Genomic DNA, 6,000 nt, shown 5'->3' on the forward strand with positions numbered 1-6,000 from the left:
GGTCCTGGTTTGGTTGGATGGTTTTGATGAAATCGTCTAAGCAAGCCAGGTGCATGGATGTACTCACAAGGCTCCAATGTCCTGTTTTGTGGACCATACCCCTTCCAGTCTACTAAGTAGTATAATTTGGATCTGACGTACTTTGAATCTAGGATGTGATTGACTTCGAATTCTGGCTCCCCGGCGACTACTACTGGCTTTGGTGGCGTTGCTACCCGGGTCCCAGGTTGAACAGGTTTAAGGAGAGACACGTGGAACACAGGATGAATTTGCATGTTTGACGGCAAAGAAAGTCTGACCGTCACAGGATTTATCACGGAGGTGACGGTGAATGGACCCAGGTATCTTGGACGGAAAGTTTGGGCTCCTTTAATGGACATGTGTTTAGACGCCAGCCAGACTTTGTCTCCCACTTGGTAGTTGGGGGCCTTTGCTCTGTGTTGATCAGCAAACTTCTTTAGGCGATTCTTAGCTTGAAGTAGGTGTTCAGCTGCCCTTTTAAAGGTTTGAGAAATGGTTGTGTGCAAGGTTTTTAACTACTGGCAATTCCAGGGTTGTAGGAACATCTAACTCAGAAGTACGTGGGTGCCTGCCATACATGGTATAAAAGGGTGTCTGCCCAGTGCTGGTGTGTAGGGAATTATTATAAGCATATTCAGCTATCCATAATCGGTCGAACCAGCTTCCTTCAGCTTGGTGAACCATGCACCGCAGATACTGCTCGAGTGTCTGATTTGTTCTCTCAGTTTGACCATCCTTTTGGGGATGGTGATTGGTGGATAGCCGGATGTCGATCTGGGCCATACAGCAGCATTTTCTCCCGAAGTTAGACACAAATTGAATACCTCGGTCTGAGACCAAAACTGAAGGAAACCCATGGAGCCGTACAATGCCTTCAAGAAATACCTTTGCCAGAGTGGAAGCATTTGGGAGCCCCTTAAGAGGAATGAAATGTGCCATTATTGAAAATAGGTCCACGACCACAAGAATAGTGTTAAACCCTTGACTGGGTGGTAAGTCAGTAATAAAATCGAGGGACAACGTGTGCCAGGGTGCCGGTAGGATTTCCAATGACTGTAATAGCCCAGCCGGTTTCTGCTTGGATGACTTGTTTTGAGCACACACTCCACAAGATAGGATGAATTGGATAATGTCTTTACCAAACGTGGGCCACCAATAATTTCATTTTACCTTGGCTAGGGTTTTAGCGATACCGGGGTGGCCCTCGATCAAGGAATCATGATAACTGGACATGACTTGTTCTCGTAGTTCTTGGTTTGGTAAGAATAAACGATTCCTGAAGTAGGGCAACTGATCTTTTATCATATAATGTTCTCCTTGTGCACTCCACGCTTGTAATTGTTCCGGACTCATCAGGTTTTGGATTTCTTCATGTAATTCTTTCTGAGTTATGGTTGCTGTGATTCCTAGGAGCTTGTCACTCGGGATGATTGCTATTGGGTCAGGGGTCTGATATCCTTGCTCTTCCACAGCCATACGGGAAAGAGCATTGGCCTTTCTGTTTTTCGCCCTTGGTCGAAATGTAATCACGTAGTCATATTCAGCAAACAAAAAGAGCCCAACGTAGTTGTCGTGAGGATTGGGCCTTTGCCGTTTTTAGGTACTGGAGGTTCCGGTAGTCAGTTATTACGGTGGTTGTGTGTCTGGCGCCCAAGAGGTAGTGACGCCATGCCTTAAAGGCTGACTTAGTGTCCAGGAGTTCTTTGTCTGTGATAGCGTAATTGAGTTCAGGGGGTGTGAATTTACGTGGCCAGAAGGCAACAGGGTGTAACTGGCCAGTTTCTGGGTCCTTTTGTGAGAGGACGGCTCCCATAGCCATGCCTGAGGCATCGTTTCCACTAGGTATGGGAGATCAGGACGAGGGTGGTGTAAGATTGGGGCAGATGTGAATCTTGCTTTGAGTTCCTGGAAAGCCTCCTCGGCTTCTGTTGTCCACTGGAACAATTTGTTGCTTTTCCTTAGTAATGACGTGATGGGATGCACGATTTGTGAAAATCCTGGGATAAACCGGCGGTAGAAGTTTGCAAAACCCAGCATACTTTGAACCCCCTTGAATGAATTTGGGGATTGCCAGTTCAGGATAGCATCTACCTTGTGTACATCCATTCGGATTCCATTCGAATAAAGCCCAGGAATTCCACCTCAGAGACGTCGAATGAGCACTTTTCGAGCTTGGCGTAGAGCTGGTGTTGACGGAGTTTCTCCAATATGGATTGGACATGTTTAACGTGGTCCTGCTTTGATGCGGAATATACTAGGATATCGTCGATGTACACTAGAGCACAGACATCAATCAATTCCCGTAGGACATCGTTCATGAAGTATTGAAATGCAGCAGGTGCGTTGCAAAGGCCAAAGGGCATTACTTGATATTCGTCCAAGCCGTATTTGGTGCCATCGACTGTGGTAACAGTGTCAGTGGTTGATTTAGGGCATAACGGAAGCCCCATCTTTGCTGCAAGATCCTGGTCGATGTAATTCCCAACGGCTCCACTGTCTATGTACGCTCTACTGCATGCATCCGAGATGGTTGTTGCTGATTGATCAAGACCACAGATAGTGCAAGATGGGAGGTCTGTAGTTCACTTTCTTCACTCGACAAGTGGACCCCTACATTTGCGGAGCTCGGGAGTTTTCTGATTCCTTGATGGTATCTTCCTTGTCCGTGGCCCCTAACGTCCCCCTCGGTGGCTTCACAGGGCACTCTTTAAGGAAATGACCTGACCTTCCACAGTACAGACATAACTGCTGCTGTCTCCTTTTTTTCCTTTCTTCTTTAGTCAAGGGGGATCTGACCCCCCAGATTTGCATTTGTTCTCCTGAACCTTCCGTTGTTCAGGCAGTATTGTCCTTTGAACGCACATACATCGGGCGAGGGTCCAGTCTGGTTCGATCTGCTCTTCGGTCCTGCAACCTATGATCCAGTTGAACAACAAGGTCAATGAATTCTGAGCAGTCTTTCGGGGGGGTTCACTACTTGTGCAAGAACATCCTTGAGCTCCCCCCGCAACCCCTGATGAAATAACGTGGTTCTCTTCTCCACTAGCCATTCTGCTTCAACTACGAGTCTATTGAACCTGGCTATGTATATTAATAGGTCTTGATTCCCTCGGCGTAGGGACAGAAGTTCGTTGTCTAATGCCTGCCCATGAGTACGACGGGCGAACAGCTTTTCCATCTCCTGCTGAAATCCCCTGAAGTCATGCAGCAAAGGATCGTCTTGGGCCACAAAGGGTACAGACCATTCCGTGGCGCTACCACTCACGTAGGATAGCACAAAAGCGACCCATGATTGGTCATCCGGAAAGGCCCCTGGCCTACAAAGGAAGTGCAGGTGGCACTGGTTTATGAATGTTGCAAACCTCTTGGGATCCCCCGTAAATCGTTCGGGCAGGGCCAAGGGAACTGCCCCAGGAAGGGTTATCTGAACGGGATTGGCTGATGGCGCTGGCATCGAGGGCACACTTCCCAGCAATGATGCATGCCCTGCTGTGACTGGAGAAGTTGCCGGCTTGAATCATCAGTGCGTTCTTTGGCTACTATCAGCTCTCTCCTCATGGTGTTGGTCTCCTGCCTGGCTGTATGTACTTCAGAACGTAGCTGCCCCAACATGTGGGCTAACTGGTCGGTTTCTGACGTTTCCATGATGCCCAGGTGGATTTTGATGTGAGGCTTTGTGTTCTGTAATGCTCACCTGGTATCCACGGAGACGTCACTCAGCCTGTTCTGACCTCTTACGACTCGGACCCTTCCCTGGAGGCTATTCGACTGGAGACTGGGCCTGAAACACAGGATTGGTAGAGTTTAACTCCCTATTGTCTCTGTGTGCTTGAACCCCTTCTTCCCCGCGGTCCAACCCTTCCCTTTGATCCACAGCTCACCTTGTTTTCTTGGATAGTGTGCTCTCTGTCCTGCCTTCAGCGCAGGGGCGCGTTGATTGATGCAGGCTCGTTGCTGCCTAGTTACTTCACTGGCAAGAGTCCGACAGGTAAGTATAATGAGTCTTTTGAACAGTTCTCTAACTTCATTCCTCTCCTTCCTTAGATGATGGCCGGCGTCTAGATGTTTCCACGCTAACCTGGAGTGTCTTTTCCCTCTTGCAGATGGATGAGAAGTTCCGGAGACAGCGTTCCCCCAGAGTGGCTGGGATTCAGGCAAGCGTTTGAAGCTTGTACAGTATTTTAAAAATAAGCGAAGATTTGCAGAATGCTTACTAATGCCTTTTTTCTGTTCATTTCCCTTTTCGTTAGGAAGCGGCATGCCGGGATGGGAATGACACTGCCGAAGATGCCCGCAGAACAGAAGGAGCGATGACTGATGGGCAGAAGCTCCGTAAGGTAAGGCTGTTCCTAACGGTGTTCTTGTTCTTGCAGGAGCTGAGCGCAGAAGAAAGATGCAGGCCTACTGGAGACCAATCCGAACACTGTGAGTGTCACGCTGCAGGTGCAGAAAACACAAAGCATGTTTCTCAGCCTGGGTGTGGCTTAAATAGTCTCTGGGTATCCCAGGTGCCTCTGGGCTGAACCACACCCAAAGGACTAGACCGCACATGCAGTTCTGGGAACCAAAATATGTGGGAGCATCCATCTTGTCCCCATCAATGCACTACAAGTCCAATCCCCAATGTTATCCTTTGGGAGTGAGTGAGTCTGGTGCCACAAGCGCCAAGTCTGACTCCAAGTGGGTCTTTGGAGGAATGGAGAGGCCCTTGAGGGCCATGTAGGTGATCGTGGCCTGGCTCCAGCCTGACATCTTGGAGGCCTGGGGACATGAGGGGCAGGAATCATGACAGCTACATTCCAGATGGCAACCAAGGCTTCCACCTCTGCAGCTCCATCAGCTTCAGCACCACCCCCACCCCATCCACCACCACCACCACCACCTTCCCAAGGGCCTGGAGAGGGAAACAGGCGTGGAGATGGATGCAGAGAGTGATGAAGAGGATGATGAGAATGAGGTAGTGAAAATCCCTACTACTTCCAGCCAGTGTGAGTCTTGGGTGTGGAGGCTCTTTGCCACCGTTGCAGGGGTACCCAAGGCACGTGCACACAAGGTGCACTGCACTGAGTGCAACACTGTGCTCAGTCGTGGCAAACCTGGTTTGTACAGTTACGGGACCACTTCCATGCAGTGACACCTAAGGTCATTCCGCAGGGTGGCAATTCGGAGGGTCGTCCCCTTCGATCAAAGTAGTAGGTTGAATTCCTCTACAAAATCCTCTGTTTCTGCTCCTGCCACCACAAGAGACACTCCTGTGGGGCAGCGCATCCCTGAACCAGCCTCGCAGGCCATACGCCCGCAGAAGACCCTTAATTTTTGAGGGTCACTGTATTGTGTATGTACTGTGAAGCGGTACTCGGCAGGGAGGAGACACTTAGAAGTGCTTTCGAGGCTACGGTCTGGGAGCATGAGAACGTCTGCCACCTACCACAATAAGGCCCACCCAACTTCTTCTTCTCTCCACCTGCCATTTCTTATCCCCGTGGTTGGTGCCCTTTTCTTACTCTCGATTCCCTTCCTTTCCCTGTGTGTGTTGTTAAAAAAAAAAAAAAATACAAAACAACAAAAAAGGCTCTTTTCGGAGCCACCTTTCACAGTTTAAAAATAGAAGTGCCAATAAAATGCTGCAGGGCCCTGTGTATTTTTAGAAGTCCACGGACAGTCCGCGGACATTAACATTTTTGCGGGACTGTGCTATCAAAACCATTGCACTCTTCTCCGGGAGGAATTGGTGGCTCTGAAAACAGCCTTTTTGTGGTATCTTTTTGTGTTTCAAAAAGTTCAAGTGGTCAACACCTACTAGAAAAAGGATTGCTATACTTCCAAAAAGGGTTGCAATGCATTTTGTACATTTTGCAGACAAATCTGATTCCCAGCATGAGTAAGATGGAAACATAGTATTTTCATTGTGAAAAGAGGACATACCAACATCTCTCAAAAAAGCACAAACAGCCTTGTTGACATTGCGCCTCGCTTTCT

Source organism: Ambystoma mexicanum, chromosome 9 (assembly GCF_040938575.1).
Source record: "Ambystoma mexicanum isolate Mex_15411 chromosome 9, UKY_AmexF1_1, whole genome shotgun sequence".
NCBI classification, from domain to species: domain Eukaryota; kingdom Metazoa; phylum Chordata; class Amphibia; order Caudata; family Ambystomatidae; genus Ambystoma; species Ambystoma mexicanum.